At 40.3% G+C, this 22,228-nt stretch overlaps 1 long non-coding RNA gene and 3 pseudogenes across 1 annotated transcript; 1 reads left to right on the forward strand and 3 right to left on the reverse strand.

Moving 5' to 3' along the window:
* Window positions 1-478: 478 nt before the first annotated feature.
* Window positions 479-6,833, reverse strand: LOC129379765 (B-cadherin-like; annotated as a pseudogene).
* Window positions 6,834-8,592: 1,759 nt separating this feature from the next.
* LOC129379805 (uncharacterized) lies at window positions 8,593-12,839 on the reverse strand. The gene is made up of 3 exons (XR_008608241.1): window positions 12,748-12,839; window positions 8,955-9,071; window positions 8,593-8,691 (listed from the first exon to the last, which is right to left on the reverse strand). It is a non-coding gene; the product is annotated as an uncharacterized LOC129379805 (long non-coding RNA).
* On the forward strand, window positions 12,132-19,164 carry LOC129379801 (ATP-dependent RNA helicase DDX55-like; annotated as a pseudogene).
* LOC129379766 (translation initiation factor eIF-2B subunit alpha-like) lies at window positions 18,943-21,996 on the reverse strand (annotated as a pseudogene).
* Between the last annotated feature and the right edge of the window lie 232 nt (window positions 21,997-22,228).

Consider the following 22,228-nt stretch of genomic DNA (forward strand, 5'->3'; position numbering starts at 1 on the left):
TTTTTGCTCCATTCACAAAATTTCCTAGTTTACTGCTAGAACGACAATATGATGTTGAAATGTTAATTAATAATATTACTTCCGAAACAAACAAACAATAAAACATCTTAGTGAATTTTCAAGATTACTTAAGCTAAATCTGACAGGTGTGTAAATAATTTTGGGCTGAATTGTAGAATACCAAAGATGTCCATAAAGTTTCAAGTTTTGCACAGACTTCACCGATGAATCTCGATGCCAATGAGGGCGTGTGTTCAATAAATACAGTAAGTTCTGTATTGGAAAACAAAAATATAAATGTCATTTCTGTCCAAAAGGCAAACAAAAAACTCCAAAATAAAAACTTATTTTATCTTTCAGCAACAACTAATGTAGTACAAAGGTGATTAAACTGAAAGCAGACATTGAAAAAATTCTCATTAATATTCAAATTCACCAAACATGTACAATATGACTTCATTCTGTTCTCCTTTTAGTATCAGGCAGTTTCTTAAAGGGGAACCTCTTCATTCAGATAGTCATATTCCGGGTCTTGCGCGTCAGAACCGCCTCCCTTACAGTCAAACGCCAGCAGGATGTGAGGAAGAAAAGAAGGGAAAAATGAGTACAAGAAAAATAAACATATAAACAAGTTGTTGTTTTTTTAAAGCTTTCAACGCATTCATGCACCTTATTTTGGTGGCGTTATTAAAACGGCATATGTTGATTGTAATTGTGAAATTGAATTTGTAGAAAAAAATATTGTTAATGTATTCAATTGTGCTTTTACGAGTCCAGAACAAACACTTATCGACCTTCTGCACGTGACGTCACTCTTTGAAATTCAGCCTCTTCCGCCATGATGGACGTCCAAATAACCTACGCGCTCCTGTCAAATTTACATATGGCACCCTGATGTCGCTTTTAATTAGTTGATTTCGCAGTGAAAATGATCACAGGATGCTGCGCGGTCGGCAGCACAAACCGGTAAGAAGTTATACAAACTTGTTGTATAACTTTCAATGAGGAAAGACGTGGCAGCAATGGACAGCAGCCATCAATCATAATTACTATCAGCCCTCTGTGTATCCGCCAGGTAAGAAGATTAACCTTCATATATTTTATAGGTAAGTGTGATTATAAATATATCAAATATTGCATTATGAAAAGGTACTAATCATCAGTGAACATGGAAACGATGCTCCACCGTCGTGTAGCCTAGCATGTACGGGCAAAACTGGTTAGCATCTCGTCTTCTGCACGTTTTTAAGGCTGCTCTGGTTCAAGGGGAAACTGTTTATGACATAGTGACATAAATCATGTTTTGTGAATTCAGGCAAAGTCAACCATTTCAAGATTTGGTAAATGTCTCCATCTGTGAACCTTAATCAAGTGTTACGCTAAAAAAAAAAATAATTAGCTCGACTCAAACAAGTAGAAGCCAAGAATAAACTGGCAAGAACAATTTCAGTCTGAAGTTTTAACTGAACCGTATGAATGTCTGAGCAGAATCAGCCTTTGTCCCTGTTCACCTGAATGTTCTCTCTGTCGTCCATCATCTCTTCCTAAACTTGTCTTTGACGTGGAGATGGTTGAATTCAACAGGTTCCTCTGCTGCTTTTCTTCGCCTCACAAACAGAAAGAACGGCAGCCCCAGCACTAAATGAAGAGAAGACTCATAATCACTGCGTGGATGATGGTGTTGTAAATTCTATGCCCTGATGGAGCAAGAAGCTTCTTATCCCCTAAAGCCTCATCCTATGATCACACAAGTTTCTCACATTAATCTTGCTCAAAAGGATCAAATTACCACAGCTCTTTGTGCTACGCAATCACAGATTGATGTGAGTTTCTCAGTGTTTCTATATTCACTATCACATGCTTCTGTCATGTGCTGTCATGATGTTTAGCAGCCCATTCGTCAGATGTGAACAAAGTGTCGGTGTCATGTTTTGTGGTAGAGATGGTGAGCAAGATGCAATGGACCCATTTATTCCACACCAGCCTAATGTGTTCTCTAAAGAGGGGTTCTATCTTAGGGGTTGGATCATTTAGAGGCTGCTACTGGAAAATTTAGTGTTGAATATGAATAAAATCACTGTAATATTAGTTTTATCTGAAGCATGCACTGTGTAGTGAACTTTGTTGATTGTAAATTATACATGTCCAACTTCATAGACGTCAGTGTTTGTCTTGTGTTTTTATGATAATCATGCAACATATAGTTTCCAGATTCTCAGTTTAAAATGGTTCTTGGTCTCTTGAATTCAAAGCTGTTCCTCAAACAGCTTTGAACAGAAGCTTAACAAGATTCAAACTCACTGAACAGCAGCATGAGGATGCCTTTCAGTATTCCCAGGATGACTGACTGGTGGGAGCCACCGACAGTATTCTCCTGCCGGGTCACTACTTCTCCAGTGCAGTCACTCACTGTAGCTGTGACCTTGCTGACCTGAGACAGACCAGAGGTGTCTGAAACAGTCATGGCTACAGTGTAATCTCTCTCCTCTAGCTCACGGTTCGAAGTCAGAATAATCTCTGTTCCTGCAAGCAAGAGAACAAAAAAATAAAATCATTTATCAGACGTTCAATCAAGTTTCGATTTCTCATTCTTCTTCACTTGAACAACTTAGGTGACACTTAAAGTTCTGGCAAGAACAGCAGCAAACTGGGTAGCATCAAAGAATGAGAGATGATAAGCAAAAATGCTCGATCATCCGTTTCCACTTCGATTACACTGTAGTTTCAGCAAATATAATACATATAAATATAGTGGTTAGTCTGTTCTGCCTCTAAATGCAGATTCCTCCATTTGTTGGTGATGCTTGTGGACTGAATCACGATGAGTTGGGTTTATCTCGGATACATACTGGCGTCGTTCATCCTCGCGATCCAGTCGGCCTTAGCAGAGTCATGTAAGCTCACGCTGTACGGAGAAGTAAAAGCCTGGTCCATCTTTATCTGTCACAGTCAGCAGCCGAGGAGCTGGTTTCTTGTTGCACACCTGAACAAACCAAATGGATTTAAATTCAGTTCGATACTAATAATATTTTCAAACACAGAACTCTACACAACAACCAGGCCTAAGAAATGTTGATCTCCTAACGGGGGTACACATAATAGAACGTTCTTCAATAAAGGGGGCGTTGTCGTTGACATCCTCAAGTTCAATGATCAGAGTTCCAGTTCCTGTCGCTGGGATCGGATCTGGAGGCATGACAGGCAAACAGCAGTGAAGCATGTCGACACCTTCAATGATCCTCTGAGGAAGGAGTTCAAAATCTCTTCAAGACAAGAAATATTGTAAAGAACTCTTTTCAAGTCAATTCTAGAATTGAATTTTTGAGTAAATCCTGGAATTGTAGCTGTGTACTTTCACAGAGATTTTTTCCCTTTTCAAACTTTCATTCCAGCCTTTTTGGGGGAAAGTTGCTTTTTTTTGTTCAACAGCTTCGTTTTTGTTTTGGGTGCTGTGTAGTTGAACTGATTTTGGAAAGAATTTCTTTATACTTTGCAATTCTAGTTTTGATACACAACCATTGTGATAAAGTGGTTTACAACAGGGAACAACTGTCTAACATCTGAAAAGCTGAAATAATACCATAGCTGAAGCCAGAAATCCCAGAGGAGTTGAAAAGGAGGCCGAAGTGGATGAGCTTCAAGCCCTGACAAGGACTCGGAAAGGGAATAGGTAATACAGTGTGATGTGTTTTACTGAGTCAAGGCTGCAGGGTTTATATCCCAACTCCAACATCTCTCTAATTTTTGAATTTGAACTGAATTAAAATTTAGCTCAAACCATTAAATTAAATTCCTTTTAACTTCCACCATGATTTATGAAGAGTTCCTCCAAAACCATGAAGACCGTTAACGGTCACACCCACCATCATCATAAGCACCAATCAGAGCTGTGTATTTGTCTTCCTTAACAAAGCTGGATTCTCTGTCCATCTGGTTTCTCACTGTTATCACACCAGTCTCATGATCAATGCCAAGCCAGTCAGCTGGGTCATTGAGTATTTTATACCTGGACATCAAGAACAAAAATGTATATAAAGCTGTATATAAATGTATATAAATGATAAGACAAAGCCAGACTTTATAAGCAGTATGACAAAACAAAAACACATCCATCTATAGTAATGTTTCCTGCCTGATTAATTACCAGTGGGAAAACAAACTTGGTTCAGAAGTACAGCATAAATGAAAGGTAATTTATGCAGTGACTCTTCAAGTTGGAGGATTTTCTACCTGACCCTTTGTTTGAACGCAAAGTCTGGATCAGAAGCTGTGTACCTCACCACAACGCTGTTCACGGCAAGATCCTCCCTTTTAGACACACGCCGCTCTACTGGTTCAAAGATGGGATGTTCGTTGACATCCAACACAGTCACCACCACTGTGGCAGTGGAAGTGACCAATGAAACAAGAGCAAAAGGAGCCTCGTTCACCACTCTGACCAGTAGAGTGTGCTTACTGGATCTCTCAAAGTCCAGACTCTGGTTTAGTAAAAGAAAAATCATCTCAGATCAACTGATCAGACATTAGCAGTACAATCACTTAACTATGCTATGTTTATAAAAATGTCCCTTTATTAAAAACAGTGCAATAAAGAATCACATTTATTATTTATGCTCCAGCAGTGAGAACCTGCTGGTCGTCCTACCTTAGCAGTAGTGATGATTCCTTCCTGTTTGTTTGTTCCTGTTTCCACAGTAAAAAGGTTTTGTGGATCTCCATCAATAATGCTGAACTTTGCCTTCCAGGCTGCAGTATGAGGCTCATCCCCGTCTGTCACCGACAGCTTAACAACTAGAGCGTCTACTTCATTCTCTTTAACTGTGGCCGTGTACTGAGACACAAGATGCAGACGTCACCAGAAAAAGTTCCACACAGTCATTGTATGATCATCGATTATCAGTTTGTGATTTGTTTTTCATTTCATGGACACGCCAATAGCATTCAGGGTGATCTACTGCTTTACTGGTCACCTACTGCACAAATCGATTCTGATAAACAGATTTAAATATAATCAGCAGATTAATAAAAGTAGTCACGTGTTCTACTTACAGAAGGTTCTGTAAAGACCGGATCGTGATCGTTGCCGTCCGTCACCTTGATGATCACTTCGGCAAATCCAGTCTTACCTTCTCCTTTCATGTCGGCTGCCTTTACTTTCAGTTTGTATTGAGGGATTTTCTGTTGTAACAAACATGGACTTGAATCAACAACTTTGCCTCCGAGCGACAAATTGTTAAGTCCAGAGCAAAACTTTGATGGATCAGTTGGCTGATCACTGCATCACATGTTGGGAGAAATAATCTGAAGTGAGTTTTATAAAACTTGCCTCAACCTTATTTAGTGAATTAAATTATTCTCCACATGAAGGTTGAATTCCGACCAAAATGTAAAGCTCCATGTTATCAACAGGAAATCTGACCGTGAGGACTTAGTGAGACACTCAGACTACCCTAACAGTCTTTGAAATGTGCTATACAGATGTAGTTGATTGATTCATTGATTAACTGAATTCCCACCTCTCTGTCCAGTCCAGCTTCTTTAACTATGATGTCTCCAGTTGATGGGTTGATGGTAAACATTTGGGACTGGGCTGCTCTGGGCTCTGGCTCATTATAAAGTACCTGATATCAGAGTTGTCAGTATTTGGTGCATCAGCATCGGTGGCCACGACCTGAATCACCTTAAAACCTAATCAAGAGGAAACACGAAGCAGGTCAGTGAGAGCAGAGACATCAGTTTATCAACAGAGATTTAACAATGAGGCTGAGCTGAGAAGCTCTTCTTGTCTAGCTGATGATTCCAAGTTCCATTAAACTCAGGTCAAAGGTCTTTCTAAATTTTGACAAATCACTAAAAGTCATCACAGTGACATCAACTGAGATGATGGCAGATTTTCTATTTGTATTTAAATTGTTGCTGAGTTTGATAGGTGAGGCAGGATTAGCTTTGTAGCACAATTCAGCTACAAGACAATTCAAAGAGCTTTACATGGTTTAGATAAATACACTTCAGTGATATAATGCGGGAAAACAAAGAAAAGTTGGAAAGGCTAAAATTGCACATTAATGAATATTTATCTCTAAATAAATTGTCTTCGATTTAAAGGAACTCAGTGTTTCAGCTGTTTTGCAGTTTTCTGGAAGTTTGTTCCAGATTTGTGTTGCATAGAAGCTGAATGCTGCTTCTCCATGTTTGGTTCTGGGTATACAGACCAGAACCAGAACCAAGACCTCTGTCCAACTGCCAACTATCTTGTTGCTTGCCACAATCAGTGTGAGAAGTTTTGTAAAAAAAAAAAAAAAAAAGAGAGAGAGAGAGAAAAAAGTGTGTAGCATACACCATAGAGGGTATGCCAAGCCAATCGGTGGCGCTCTAACACTGTCACAGAACGACAAAAAAAAGAACACTGAACGTCACCATGTTACTCATAAAAGTGAGCTCATTGTGGGATCCAAAGAGAGCTACAGCAACCCATCCATCCATTTTCCGTCCCCCTTCTCCCTATCGGGGTCGGGAGGTGCTGGTGCCTCTCCAGCTGCGTTCCGGGCGAGAGGCGGGGTTCACCCTGGACAGGTCACCAGTCTGTCACAGGGCAACACAGAGACAAACAACCATGCACACACACACTCACACCTAGGGAGAATTTGGGAAGGCCAATTAACCTGACAGTCATGTTTTTGGACTGTGGGAGGAAGCCGGAGAACCCGGAGAGAACCCAGCATGCACAGGGAGAACATGCAAACTCCCTGCAGAAAGACCCCGGGCCGGGAATCGAACACAAGACCTTCTTGCTGCAAGGCAACTGCGCCACTGTGCAGCCCTTCAGCAGTCATAGTTAAAAAATTTAAAAAAAGTCTCAGCTCACAAGTATACACTGAAATATGAAACCGATCCACTCTGGAACCCTCTTTCAGAAATGATCTCTTCTGGTCTCTCAAAAAGCCGAATCCGTGTGGACAACAGAATAAAACAAAAAAAACTTGCGGATAAATCTGAAACGGTCTCCTTGTGGCTGAGGCACAACGAGTTCATCTGCTGAACAAAGACCGAGAACGTGACTGCAGACTGAGGAGGTCATTCAGCCTCAGTTTCCTCCTCGGTCTGCAGCTGATTCAGGTCACAAAGGCTAAAAGTTGCAAATATTTGTGATTTTAAATAAGATTACATTAATGCACTTATATCTACACATGTGAACAAAGACGTTAATGTGTGTGACTTTACCTCTTTGTGTCGCCTCTGGAACTTCTCCCTCATAGATGGACTGACTGAAAACAGGTTTGTTGTCATTCTGGTCAATTACATTGATTTTAATTTCCATTGGCTCCTCTGCAGTTGCACCTTCCTCTGTCGTAACATGGACTGTGAGCTGTAACATGATGCCATTTTTTTAATCACCAGAACAATTATATTGTGTCTCTCTTCTTTCATAATGATGAAAAAATAATTTGGTTTTTACTGAATACATTTCTGTGTAGGTTTTAAAACTACTTAATATTCTAAAAAGTTTTCAATAATTACAGTGAAGTATTCTGTGACAGATTGAGTTACTGAATCCTCTTTACAGTCAACATAAAAACCTCTGAAGAAGACGCTGAGCTCAACTTCCTTCTTCACAAAAATGGAGCAGCGTCAGATTTTAATGCTTGGAGGATTTCTATTTTGTTTTTGGCAAAAGATCTTCTAATACATGAACCAAATAATGAAACTATTTGATGATGATTTCATAAAATAACTATTACTAGTTTCAACTATTTTAGTTGTGTTACCCAGAATACTCTGCGCTACACTCTGCTTCATGTTTTTTAAGAGGCCTCCGGTCCGGTTGGCATTCACATGTGAATTCAAACTGTACCAGAGTTCACTTCATCAGAACTGAGTCTGAGGTTTCTGGGCTCTTGATTTCTCCTTTTTTTTTTTGGTCTGCATCAGAGTTTGACTGCACATTCACACGATCCCAAACCAGCTGGACTTTCTAGTTCTATTACGGTGGCGAAACAGGACTGGTGTGGATGAGGCACCCAACAGATAGCAGAGAAAACACTGACCAGGTACTTGTCCTGTTTCTCTCTGTCCAGTTCCTGTGTGACATACAGACGACCAGTGTCTCTGTCCATGGTGAAAAGACCAATAGGAGGCTGATCTGCTCCAGGACCAGTGATGCTATAATAGAGCCTCCTCACATTGTCTGCATCAGAGCGTATCTGGACAACAAAAATCAGGGTTGAATAGAGACAACTTCAAAGACAACAATTAGCAAAAACTGTTCAGTGAACAGAAAATTATTGTGGGATACAAATGTCTTTTGATTAACTTAACTTAAGAGATGTTTTAATTGAAGCATTTATTCTATGTTATTTCTGGTATAAAAGATACAGGCCAGAAACACTTTTTTTCACTTTGGAGCCAAATTCAGTTTTACTAAACACAAAATGAAATGTAGAAAGTTTGTAATTGCACATTACAAACATATGATATAAATAAAGAGGAAAATACACTGCAGGAAATGTTTCTGACATCTTAAAAAAACTGTATAACATTTTTGTTCCTGTTACCTCATGAATATGCAAGGATAAGGTCCTCTAGATTCTCAGCAATGTTTAAGGGAGGGATAACCCAGTCTCTCTTCCTCCTCTTCAGTCCTGGACTGGATTTAGTGAAATCCAGGACGGGGATCTGAGGACCAGCTGGATCCTAAGGAAACAAATATTCTGTCTGTAAATGACTGAACCGACCTGTGAAGGTCTGGTGAATGATGAAACCAGGGTGCAATCTGGCCCTCAAGGGCCCCTGAAGACGAGTATCAAAATAATCTCATAATCCTGTTACTATGATGATGAGAAACAGTTCACAATGCTGCTTTTTTGTCCACTATATTGTCTGTTTGTTTGGCTAATTTTCATTAAATGTGTGTGTCACATGATGTAAAAATAAAAAATGAAAGAAAAGACACTCACACTGTCTCCAATATGATGATTGTCTGTGCCAGTTTCCAAGGCTTTTTTGCTCACTTTTAATATTAACATCTCTGACTCAAATCCAGGCTGAGATGGTGATTCCTCTGCAGCTGCAGTCTAGAAGAGGAGAAGAAATATGTTTATTTTAACGGCTAATTTCTATTGTATGGTCTCAACAGTTTTATACATTGTTGGAAATTTCACATTTTTCACTCCATCCATCCATTTTCTGTCCCTAATGAGGCCGGGAGTTGCTGGTGAGAGGCGAGATACAGCAACGCAGAAATAAACAGGACAAACACACACACACACACCTCGGGAATTTAGAGAGACCAATTTACCCGACAGTCACGTCTTTCTGCAAACTCTGTGCAGAAAGATCCCAGGCCGGGAATCGAACCCAGGACTTTCTTGCTTCAAGGCAACAGTGCTACCAAGTGCGCCACTTTTCAACAATGTAATAAATATTGTTTTGTAGATCAATTTGTCTGTTAAAATGTTCAACAGAAAATAGTGAAGTATCATGCAATATGCAAATTTTGAGCTGAAAATTTTTCACTCCAGTTTGATTTCATACGCCCTAAATCAATGTCATTAATAAGAGCATGTTAAGATCTGTCCTGCACTAAGCAGATTGTTTCAAATTGCATTTAGAAAGGGCCAGAACCCTGCAACTTTTACATTTGTTCCTTGTACTACATTCTTTAATTAAATGGTCAAACTGCCTCATTAGCATTCAGTCCAGCTCTACAAAGTTCTGCTGATGAGTGCATGTTTGAGCCAGGTGTGTGAAGCAGAGGTGAAGGAAACCGGCCCTGGAGGAACGCAGTTTGAGACCCAGACGTAGCGAAACTGTCCGAGCTGTGATGCCTCAAGTTAGGTTTCTTACATTGATGGAAATGTAACATTTTTCAATAACAAAACAATAGTAAATAACGTTGTTTTGTGCATGTCATACATGTTTACTACTTTTAACTGTCACCTATAAAACACAAAATAACAGAGACACTTAAAAAAAAACAAGAAATGGAGAAGTGTTAAAATTAAAGGAGAGAAAACTTCGTACCTGCCGCAAGAAGATCCAAACACTCCAAATTGCAAACCAAGTGGTCCCCATTTGTGTGGAGAAGCTCTTGTGTTTTATTTTTATGAATCAAATGTTTTGAGAGACAGAGAAGTCAGCACGTCAAGACTCTACTGCAGACTGTTATCTTCTGAGCCTGCAGTGGGCACAAACCACTAAATGTTCACATAAACCACTGCATGCCACACAACCAAACAAAAGTCACAAGTTCTGCTTTTTTTCACCAATTTGATCATTTTAAACAGGCTGTGTGTCAGTTTTTAAACTCTTCTCAGGTGCTGCAAGTGGCATCTGGTAAACTTAAAGTGTGTGTGTGTGTGTGTGTGTCAGACCTTCCATTTTTCAGTCCTCAGCTGTTATCAGCAGCAGTTATATGCATGCTGCTGATATATATCTGATATAATATATGATATATCAGCAGCAGTTATTATGCATGCAGCAGTTATTTGATGCATGCAAATAACTGCTGCTGATATATCATATATCTGATATGATATATATATATCATATCAGACGGACGACAGTCACGCGTCAGCTACATCCTCATGCACTCAGAGGTTCAACAAATTTCCGAACCAAACACTCCAAAGAAACAAATAGAAATAGTAAATAGATTTCTTGCCTTGTGACCAACTGACACAGAATTCATGTTGTTACACAAGACCCTCTGTTCTCTAGTGAATTTTTAGTCATACCCAATATTTTTAATAATTGTTATATTAAAAAGTGTTGTTTTTTTCTTCAAATAGCTTCCGAGTCATGTGCCTTATTGACTCAAAATCAGTGTGAAACGGTTCTTAACTCGTGAGATGAAGTGCACTCGTTTTTATTGCCTTTGAACCTTTTTGATATTTTAGCATCTTTTTGTTAAAATGTAGTATTTTTCTTTGGCTTCTGGGTCATGTGACCCATTTGCACTAAATCAGTGTGAAATTGTTCTACTAGACTTTGAAGATGAGGCTCACCTGCTTTTATTCCATTGAAACATTTAGTCCTTGTCAGTAGGACAGGTGAGCTACTAAAAACCAAATATGATTGGCAAAATTAACATCAAAAATGCAAGAAGACCTAAAATGGGGAAGATACTAAAGAGGTTCTTTGACCTCTTTTATGAGTTGAGTTTATCTTTTTGTCATTTATAATCTGTGGGTTAAAATAAAAGAAACTCTGTTTTTCTATTATTTCTGTTATTTCCTGACTGACTCTAGAACAATTTCACACTGATTCAGTGTAAATGGGTCACATGACCCAGAAGCTATAGAAGAAAAATACTACATTTTAACAACAACAAAAAGCAAAAATAATATCAAAAGGTTCAAATTCAATAAAAATGAACAGCTTCACTCTGATTTGGAGTCATTGAAGAAAAAAAATAATTTTAATATTACAATTATTAAATATTGAGTATGACTTGAAAATTTACTAGAAAACAGTGGTTCTCATGTAACAGCAGCCTTGATGTGGAAGTTAAATGCTTGCATGAAAACCAAATAAAAGTAAGAATGTAGAAGAAGAAGAACAACAAATGGGGAAGTTGGAAAGAAGAATTCATGTCACAATTTAGAACTGGGCATGCAGGACTTAATAGTTCTCTTTTTGAAAAGAGAAACATGAAACGAGGACTTGTGATTATTGCAGTCAGATGGAGGCAGTGGGACAGGTCTAATTAGAATGTAATAAATATTCAGAGGGACGTCAGCATTTAAAGTCAATACAAGAGAGAAGAAGGGATTTTCTGATAAATATTTTAGGAAACGAATCAAAATCTATAAGAAATCAATTAATTAGATTTTAAAAAACTATTAGGTTATTTAATCGTTTTTAAAAGTGTGTGGGGGGGTTATGTGTGTATGCGCGCGCGTGTGTGTGTATGAATTTGCACACTTCTACACACCATTGAGGTGCGTATTGTTAAATTCCCTCTGTATCGTTGATGACAACACTCCAGTCCGGTATGTGGCGGTAAAGTCACCTTAAGTTGGTTGCCATTTGCCAATAAAACACAAAAGAAGAAGACAGAACAACGGAGTGGAAAGCGGAACCAAAACATGCGAGTCGGCTTCAGTTTCTCCCCGGCGTGTAAACAACTACGGAACGCAGCGGAAGAAGGTCCATCGTGCAGAAAGGCTGACCATGTGCTAACGGCGTTAGCATTCTGCTGCTACGTCTTCTCGATTTACTTCCCAACATGGAGAACATTACAGACGGAACATGGGACACTTTACCTGTCCAACTAAACGAGAAGATTTTACAAACGCTTGAGGAAATGAAATTTACCTTCATGACACCTGTACAGGTAACTTTCATAGCCTTAAATCCTTGTTTCAATCCATGCTGCCTGAATCTCCACCTGTCTGACTGATGGATCTCTTTTCGTTGTAGTCGGCTTGTATTCCGCTGTTCATGAACAATAAAGACGTTGCTGCTGAGGCGGTGAGTGTGAACAAGTTGTTTAAAGAGGCCGAGACGGAGCAAGAACTAGAACTGAACCAGTAGGATTTACTGACACGTTGATTCTGGGTCACGAAGAAATCCAAGCTAACGTGATCCAGGAGACGTCGAATGTGTTGAGCGAGTTGTTACAAAAATGACAAATGAATAAGTACAAGGTACCAAAAACATCTGCGATGTCTCTGTCATGAAGGAAGTATATCTGATGAAGGAGCGCTGTGATGATGATGATGATGATGATGATGATGATAAACTCACAGCAGTAGTGGTCATTTGAATCACTTTCTTATTAGGACAAAAAGTTGGAACAGGCCTGTTCGTAGACGCTCTGTATCCAATCGGACAGAAGAATTCAGTTTGCGCATGTGCAGAGCTGACAGGTTCATCCTCTAAAGGGCTTGCAGTTGCTATTGTTCTTCAAAGTCCTACAAAGTTTTAACTCAAGCAGGGTGAATAAGTGCATGCCACACTTATCAGATTTTCAGCTGCAAAAATTCAGAATGATGGACTTTTTTTATCTAACCGAAATCTGAATGAAATTTATAAAGGTTTATGGTCACATGACAAAATATGAAACGTTCAAGAGATGCTTTGAAGTTGCTCTGTGTGTTTAACGTGATTTGGCTCCCTCTGCTGGCGGCTGAATCAATATTCACCTTGGATCCAACAGTAGATATTAAATATGATAGATGGTCAAAACTGAGGATATAGAGGTGTTGTAATTATCAAAATTATGCAAAAACAGTTATTTGGAAAAGATCAGGAAGTTGTGCTGCCATGACAACCGGTAGTTTCTTAAGGCGTTTGCTGTTTTGCTTCAGGTCACCGGCAGTGGGAAGACTTTGGCTTTCGTCATTCCTGTTATAGAGCTGCTGCTGAAGCGCGAGGAGAAACTCAAGAAGAAACAGGTAACCATGACACCGAAGCAAAAAAACACGGCTACTTTAGTCTCTGCAGTATTGTTATTTATCTTTTTTTGGATGCTGGGAGGTTTGCTGTTGTGTCGGATCCGCTGAAAAGTTCAGGTGTTTTGTGCAGGTCGGTGCTCTGGTGATCACTCCCACACGAGAACTGGCCCTGCAGATCAGTGAAGTGATGGGAATGTTTATCCAGAAGTTTCCAGAGTTCACGTGAGTATCTATATATAAAAATTAAAAAAAACTCCACAGAGTCAAATATTGTAGATTGGAATTGTTTCAAACTGAGCTGGCAGATTTAACTACAGGCATTTTTTTTTTTTTTTTTATCAATTTGCACTCAATAATCAATTTCACCTTTTGGTTCTCAGGCAGATTTTGCTGATTGGTGGCAGCAACCCGGCAGAAGACGTGGAGAAGTTTAAAGAGCATGGGTACGCGACGGATTTCAGTCCGACTTTAACTGGATGAAAAGCTGGCAATAAATAGACTTCCTCTGTTTTAATGGTGTATCACTTTCTTCTGTTAGACTTCATCATTTGAACAAAATGCTTCTGAGTAAAGTTTTCATTTTAATAAGTAACCGAGGGCAAATATTTTAAATTTTTTAAAAAAATGAAAGCTGTATCCCAGTGGTGGCAACACAATTAATCCACTAATAGGGACCTGATGTTTTGTTTAGCTCCTTAGAGTTTTTTGCTAACATTGAAAACATTTGTTCCAAAGAATCACTTTCTCAAGAGCAACCATACAGGTAGGTGTGTCATAATAGCCACTTACCTGCGTGTCAACTATCGCTCATTGTTGAGAGCAATAGTCTGTGTTGTAACACACATCGGGTAACAGCATTTACTGCATTAGCTTCCACGACATACCATCTTATTGTAGTGCTTTAGCTTGTGCTAAATATCATCTTGTTTTACTGCTTCAGCATTAGCTTGTGCTAAATACCATCTTGTTTTACTGCTTTAGCATTAGCTTGTGCTAAATACCATCTTCTTTTACCACTTTAGCATTAGCTTGTGCTAAATACCCTCTTGTTATACTGCATTAGGTTCTCCTAAATCTTGACAGACATTTTTAGCAATAACTTCTGCTAAATATCCTGTTAAGCCACTTTAGCATTAGCTATTGCTAAATACCACCTTGTTATAGCACTTTAGTATTAGCTGAATTAATGTTTAAGATTAGCGCTGTAGTCCTCAGAGTTAGTTGGGAACATGTTAGAAAGCGATTGTCGTGCTGTAACGTTCGTTTCACTTTTTTTTTTCAGCGGCAACATTGTGATTGCGACGCCGGGCCGCCTGGAGGACATGTTCAGGAGGAAGTCAGAGGGGCTGGAACTGGCCAGCGCAGTCAGGAGCCTGGATGTTCTGGTTCTGGATGAAGCTGACCGGCTGCTCGACATGGGCTTTGAGGCCAGGTACGAATCAGCAGGAAACATTTTACAGTCAGGATGGAGGAAAGATCCTATTCCAGGATGAGTGCACACCTTTAAAAAGTCTTAAATTTATGTATCTAAAATTAAGGCCTTAAAATGTCTTAAAGTCATTTAATGTGTTGTGGCAGGACTGTTTAATGTTATATTCTATGTATTTTTTTTTCTTGCACTAATTTTCTGTCAGGTTAAGTTTGAGTTACCTGCACACATTTTCATTGTGCTCCGTGACTCAAGGTGGTTGTGGCTATCAGTAACTAGCTGTCAATATATACGCCCTTGCTAACTAGCAAGCTCATCATGGGGAGGTATAAATTTATCTCTTATGTGCATTCCTAAATTTAGTTTATAATGGTCTCAAAAAGTCTTAAATTTGAGTTGATGAAACCTGCAGTAACCCTGTATTAATAATACAGTGTGAACATTAAAAAAACATGCAATTTGCCTCAATTACATTAATCAACATTTCTGTCAGGCAAAAGTTTGAGTGGTTTGCATACATCGTCTACAAGATTACCAGACAAGCTACTAGTAACTAGCTGCTGACAACTAGCTTTTTTATAACCATCAATTGCAAATTTGCTGAACATTTATCATCTTTATTACATTTCTGTCATTATCCAGGTCTTTAATTTATAATGGTCTTAAAAAGTCTTAAATTTGAGTTGGTGAAACCTTCAGTAACCATGTAGTTTCAAATACAGTCTGGATGTGTTTATTGGTTTGTTTGTTTTTTATTCTCTTGGTTTTGAACTAAATCTGCTCCTAGCCAATCAAGTTGCTCCTGATTGTTCTGCATTTCACCCCATTCCCTCCCACGTCCCCCCAGCCTGAACAGCATCCTGAGCTACCTGCCCAAACAGAGACGGACGGGCCTCTTCTCAGCCACCCAGACCCAGGAGCTGGAGAAGCTGGTGAGGGCCGGCCTCAGGAACCCCGTCCGCATCACGGTCAAAGAGAAGGGTCAGGCCGCCTCGGCCACCCAGAAGACCCCGGCCCGCCTCTCCAACTACTACACGTGAGTGACGGAGCGAACAGCCCGCCGTTCAGCCCACGAAGTGAAGACGGCGACGACAAATCACAATCGTGTGCTGTCCTTTCAGATGTGCAGAGCACAGGACAAGTTCAACAACCTGGTGGCTTTTCTAAGGCAACACAAGCATGAGAAGCAGCTGGTCTTCTTCAGGTTTGATTGGGTTCATTCATTTGTGGTTTTTGTTTTGGTTTAATGTTTTTTTTAATTTCTGGTTGTGTTTTATTTAGAATGTTTAATCAATCACTAAAAACAATTGTGAGTTGCAGCCCTCATACAGATTCACATTTTATCAGTTTTTGAATGATAAGAAATCACTTGATATTTCTGCACTATTTAGCAGAAGGTAGTCTTCTTCCTTCCTTCTGTTTTACTATTGTCATCATTAGATGATTATTATTTTAGTGTCATTATTGTCATCATTAGCGTTTTGTTATATAAGACAGATATACTACATGATCTACATTATCAAGGTGTCTGTAATCATTCCGATGCTGTATGCGCAGTTATTCTTTAGTCATTAATAGTAATATTATTATGTGTAGGTTCTTTAGAATAGTTAATTGATCACATATTAACACCAACATATGTTCTGATTAACAAGTTCCTGCAAATTAATGCATCTGGAAGCGACACATTTCATAAACTGAGATAAGGGGCAGGATTAAATAAATGTAAACTTCTTTTCCCCCATTTCCAACAGTAAAGTAGTGGTAAGCTAGTTGTTTTGTTCCTGGTTATGCATGCACACGTTTTCTCTTACCCGTTGTCCTTGTTGCTTCTAAAAGCACCTGCGCCTGTGTGGAGTACTTCGGCCGAGCCCTGGAGTCGCTGGTCAAGAAGGTCACCATCCTCTGCATCCACGGCAAGATGAAAAATAAGCGCAGCGGTATTTTTTCAGACTTCAGGGCCTTAAAGAGGTAGAAATCCGCCCCCGCCCCGCAGTAAGTCTGTGCTGTCACGTGTTTTTTTAAACGTGTTGTGACGTTGCAGTGGGATCTTGGTGTGCACCGACGTCATGGCCAGAGGCATCGACATCCCGATGTGAACTGGGTTCTGCAGTACGATCCCCAGCAGCGCCAGGTTGGTGCAGTTAGTTTAAAAAAAACACAAACAGAAGTTGTCCTTTTTAAAACAATATATATATGTTGCAGAATGAATTATTTTATTGGCTTAAACATTAAAACAATGTTACTTTCTAACTACTTGGCTCCAACCATTTTTCCCTGTCTGCTCTTTTTTTTTTCCCATCAGTGCTTTTGTGCATCGATGCGGAGAACGGCGTATCGGTAACCATGGCAACGCCCTCGTCTTCCTGCTGCCAATGGAGGAACCCTATGTCAACTTCTTGTCCATCAACCAGAAGGTGAGTCTGAAGTTGGGTCCTTCAGCGGTGTTCATAGCGTCCCCAGCAAAATAATCTATGATGGACCATGCAGGCGTTCATAATCTGATAATCTGATGATGGATGGTTCACAATAGTTGTCTAGAACTCACTCAGATTATTCAGCTCTAACATTACTCAGCATGAAGTCACTCAGAGGAGGATCAGAGCTACTGTGATATGAAATCCTCAGAAATCAAATCCTGAGTGAGAGTAAAGCAGTTTTTTTTCCCTATTTTTCTCTTGCTAATGGTGATCTGCTACCCTTTGAGGACATGGGAAATTTTCTGTATTTATTTTTTGCAATCTCTTGCAATAAATTACCAAATTCAACCTGTTCTATTTTGTATACACAAATGTCTATTTAAAATTGCAATTGCAAAAATGTTTTATTTCTGTTGCATTTCGTGATGTTAAAGTTCACTCAAAGAAACCAGAACCGGTTGATAATCGGTGCAAAGTGATTGGGTTAACAGTGTTGCTTGTGACCTGACCAGTGCCCGCTGCAGAAGATGTCTCCTATAAAGGACGTGGTGGACGTGACGCCCAAGGTGAAGGCCATGGCCCTGGCCGACCGCGCCATGTTCGACAAAGGCATGAGGGCCTTTGTGTCGTACGTCCAGGCTTACGCCAAACACGAATGCAGCCTCATCTTCAGAGTAAAAGGTGACAAATCCTCAAAGCCAACTGTATGTATTTTTTTATTATCCCCAAACAAAACAAAGAAAATGAAACCTCTCGTGTTTTTTTTCTTTTTCTGTTAGATCTGGATTTTGTGTCCCTGGCCAAAGGCTTCGCGCTGCTCCGCCTGCCGAAGATGCCCGAGCTGAAGGGGAAAACGTTTCCCGACTTCGTGGAGACGACGGTGGACACGGACAGCATCCGCTACAAGGACAAAAACCGACAGAAGCAGAGGCAGAAGATGCTGGCCGAGCAGAAAAACAAAGAGAAGACGGAGCTTCCCAAGAAGAACTTTGTCAAGAACAAGGCCTGGTCCAAGCAGAAGACCAAGAAGGAGCGCAAGAAAAAACGCGGCGCCAAAAGGAAACACGACGAGGTAAACTCTGTTTGGGGGATAAATGAAACATTAAAGCTGCAGTGTGCAACTTTATTAATATATATATATTTATATAGACATATTTCTTTTACATATCTGTTGAAACTACTAATCTCCAGCTACCATAGTCTGTCATGAATGCTAAGGCTAGTTAGCATGGCCACTCGATAAAGTTTTCCTTTAACAGTAAGGTGTTTCTCCACCATTAGCACATTTAGCAGTGCGTTCACGACATTGATTGGCAGCGCTAGGACCCTCCTCCTGGCTGCGATTGTTTGTTTTTGACCAGGAACGTTTCATTTCTTCAGACGGCCATAACAGCTCAGGGAGGAAGTGGACTAGATCGATCTCACCTCATAGTGACAGTTTCAGCAAATCTGTAAAAAATATACTCTTCATAAACGTTAAGTACTGCAGTTTTTTCTCATGGCTTCTGTTCTGCCTCTGCAGGACTCCGACATGGACGAAGAATACATGAAGGAGCTTTTAGAAGACACTCGCCTCCTTAAGAAACTAAAAAAAGGCCAGATCAGCGAGGAAGACTTCGAGCAACAGCTCACGAACTCCAAGCAGGAAGCAGGCGGACCATAAACGTCTGTTTTATTGTTCAGCGAAGGGACGCGGTTATAAATACAGTTTGATGAGTTCGTCGCTGACGGCCGACGGGGTGAGGACCCCCAGGTCTGTGAAGAGCAGGGTGATGAGGGAGGGGGGCGTGTAGTCGATGACCGGGTGCTCCTCCGACAGGTTCCGGATGCTCTTCAGGGTGTCGGCTTTTTACTGTGCGGGACAGGAAGCACGAGTCAATAAATCTGGATAAAAGGACGGAAAATCGTTTAAAAAAACAAACACAAAATAAGGAAGCCGCACCTTAACTTATCGGGCACGTCCTGTTGGTTCAGCGGATACAGACGAACAAATTTAAAACTTTCTGCAACGACGTAGAAGGGCTTGTTGTGAGCCTTGGAGCACAAGCCATCTGATAGGTGCCAATCTGGGGAAAAACACACACACACTCTAGATTCTGTTGGAAAACGTACACCCGCCCCGTGTTTACACAGACCCGATCTGATACGCGTGTTCAACTATCCTCCAGTTTGAGTTTACCCGGGGCCGCCAAGGGAACGCACCTTGTTGATGATCCCTCCGCTCTCAACGACTCCCTCTGCTCCAACGATGACCAGGTCCACCTTCTCCAACACGTACCTGGAAGACGGAAAACTGAAACTAAGCAGCTTCTAAAACAGGTTCATTAAAACGGTGTGAAAGTAAATAAAGCATTTTTCCTCAACTTTTGCTTGTTTCTCTTTCTGAACCATCCGATCGGTTATTTTAAATACCAAAACAAATTTACTATCTAGTGATGCATCAATAAATCAGGTCAGATTTTCTTCTTTTTGGGCGAAGGGCCGATAGTTACTTGAGAAACCGATTTTATCTCTGCAAACGTCTGAAACTCGGCCACTGTCCTGAGACGGCACCGCACTGTCACCAACTTAGCAAATTTGCTGCTGCATTTAGCGACTTTTGTGACCAAAATAAAACAAAAAAACCCAGACAAAAATAAAAGACATGTAATACTGTTGTACAAAAGCTAAACTCCAGTTAGTAGAGTATATCAGAGTTGCTGGAGGCTTTAAATGTCACTAAGAAAGCAACATTTTTTACATCAGTAAGTTTGTTTTCTCCTGCTCAGGCTGATGAACAAATAACTGAGAAATTTATTGAACATGATATTAAAATGATATCTAAAAAATTAACTTGACTTTTTTTAACAATTGTATCGATTGACCAGCAACATTTTTTTTTTTAATAATAGCTTTATTTTCTCTTTGTTTTCATAATGGAACTGATGGAGTTTATTTTATCTTAGACATGTATTTTCCAGTTGGATATGCCAATAACAAAATCCAACCAGTGACAAAAGAATGATTAAATAAACCATTTGCGGTTCCCCCTCCAGCTCAGAACCCCAGAGTAGCTCACCCTACAGCTGCATCCAGCACTACTGTTACTGGAACGTTGAGTTTCTTCAGGGCCTCTGCCATCTGCCGCCTTCAACAAAAGGAGAAAAACGCAGAATCATTTCGTGTCCTGTGAGAAAGAAACTCGTCCTCGCTCACTCGCTCACCCTGGGCGTCAGGCTGCGATTCGGTCACATAGACGGAGAAGCGCTTCTTCTCCGCTGCAGCTTTCTCCAGAACCCGCAGGACCTCTGGAGTACGAGTGAGTCAGGATTTTCTGAGAGGATTGGCAGGGGAAAGAAAGGCACGAGGTGAAGCGAGCGCAAAGAGCAAGGAGAGGAGACGGGACCAGTACTTACAGCTCCGTCTTTGATGAAGGTGTGACAGAGCTTAGCGACTTTGTTCCTGGACATGGAGATCTTCTCTAGAAACAGTTCTCCTCTTTCCTCCATCACCTTCTTACAGCGAGACAAGTCCTGGAGACAGAAACGCCTGTTATGAAGCGCAGACACTGATCTGGGTCAAGAGTTTTTATTTTTGGAAAAACATGGATCAGTGGTGACCCATACGAGGAATTATTGGCCTTTTAAAATCACACCAAAACAATTTGGAAGAAAATGGCGACTGGCAAATATTACAACTAACGTAAAGGTTTTGAAGTGGCCTAATCAAAGTCTGAATTTTGGGCATGCTCAAAAACGTGGCTCGAAATGACTCCGCAGCGACGTGAAAACCTGCTTCACGCTGTCAGCCGTCACAAACGCTACAACGTGAAACACGCGTCACCTGATGCTCCAGGGATGTGAGGCTTATGAAGCGCAGGAACAGCTCTCCCCCGGAGGACACGGCCACAGAGGAGTCCTCTCCCTTCAGGCAGGATGTGGCCCACGTCAGGCTCTCCCTCAGACCCAAGATGGTTTCACCTGGACGGAAGGACAGACATTCAGACTGAGCCAAACACATACACGTCCTGATTAAAGCTGCAGCCAACTATGATTTTTGACAATTGATTAATCGGACAAAAAAAAAAACATCGGCATTTTGCAGATTTTTTTTGTATTTAAGCCTGTTTTCACACATTAGAAATACAACAAAATACACACAAAAACATAATTCAGTTTAAGTCAGTTTAAAAAAAATTGCAATATGTAGCATAAAAGCATCATTTGTAGCAAAGGTTGCATCTGCAGTTAAAAAAAATACTGTCTACTAATGTTCTTTTTTTAAATTCATGGTTAGCAAATGGTGATTAATATATATATTTTTAACAGACTTTAAGCCAATGGAAGCCAGGCAACATCGCAGCATCCTCAGATTGTGACTTGGTTAGCTGAAGGTTTTTGGAACGGCTCATTTTCCAGACACCAAAACAGGTTGTTGCTAGGTAATGAAAGAGCGAGTCAGCTGAGAGGTTGAGCGGCTGAAGACTTTACTCTGCCTTCATCCCCAGAATGCTGTGCGGTTCTGGATTGGTGTTTCGTGAATAATCTATGAATTGAACATTAAACTTTCTATGAGACGTATTATTGTTGATAACACCTGTGTATTGCGATATGTGCATCACTGATTTATACTCTTAGGATGTGCTCTTGTATTGTAGAAGCTTCAAAGTGAGATTTGACTCATTTGAGTTGAGTAGAGGATCAATATGATGGCATATTATGATTTGAGTTCCTCCCACTGATAAAGTGATCAATTTCTTACCCATTTCCATTCGTCGTAATTTATTGACCAGAGTCGCATCTATGCTGATTGGTCTATATTTAACTTGGAATGAATTGCTAGTAAAATATTCTGTAAGGGTAACCCTGTTGTACTAATCCTAATACTGCATGATACCGGAGTGCAATATTCATGTCGCAATTGACTGTTTGGAGTAGTAAGTGTTGCTTCACCAGTTGGACGGTCTATTGGCAGGAGACGCTCTAATCAGATAGAGATGACGT

This window comes from Poeciliopsis prolifica, unplaced genomic scaffold (genome assembly GCF_027474105.1).
Source record: "Poeciliopsis prolifica strain line A6 unplaced genomic scaffold, Auburn_PproV2 SCAFFOLD061, whole genome shotgun sequence".
Lineage (NCBI taxonomy): Eukaryota > Metazoa > Chordata > Actinopteri > Cyprinodontiformes > Poeciliidae > Poeciliopsis > Poeciliopsis prolifica.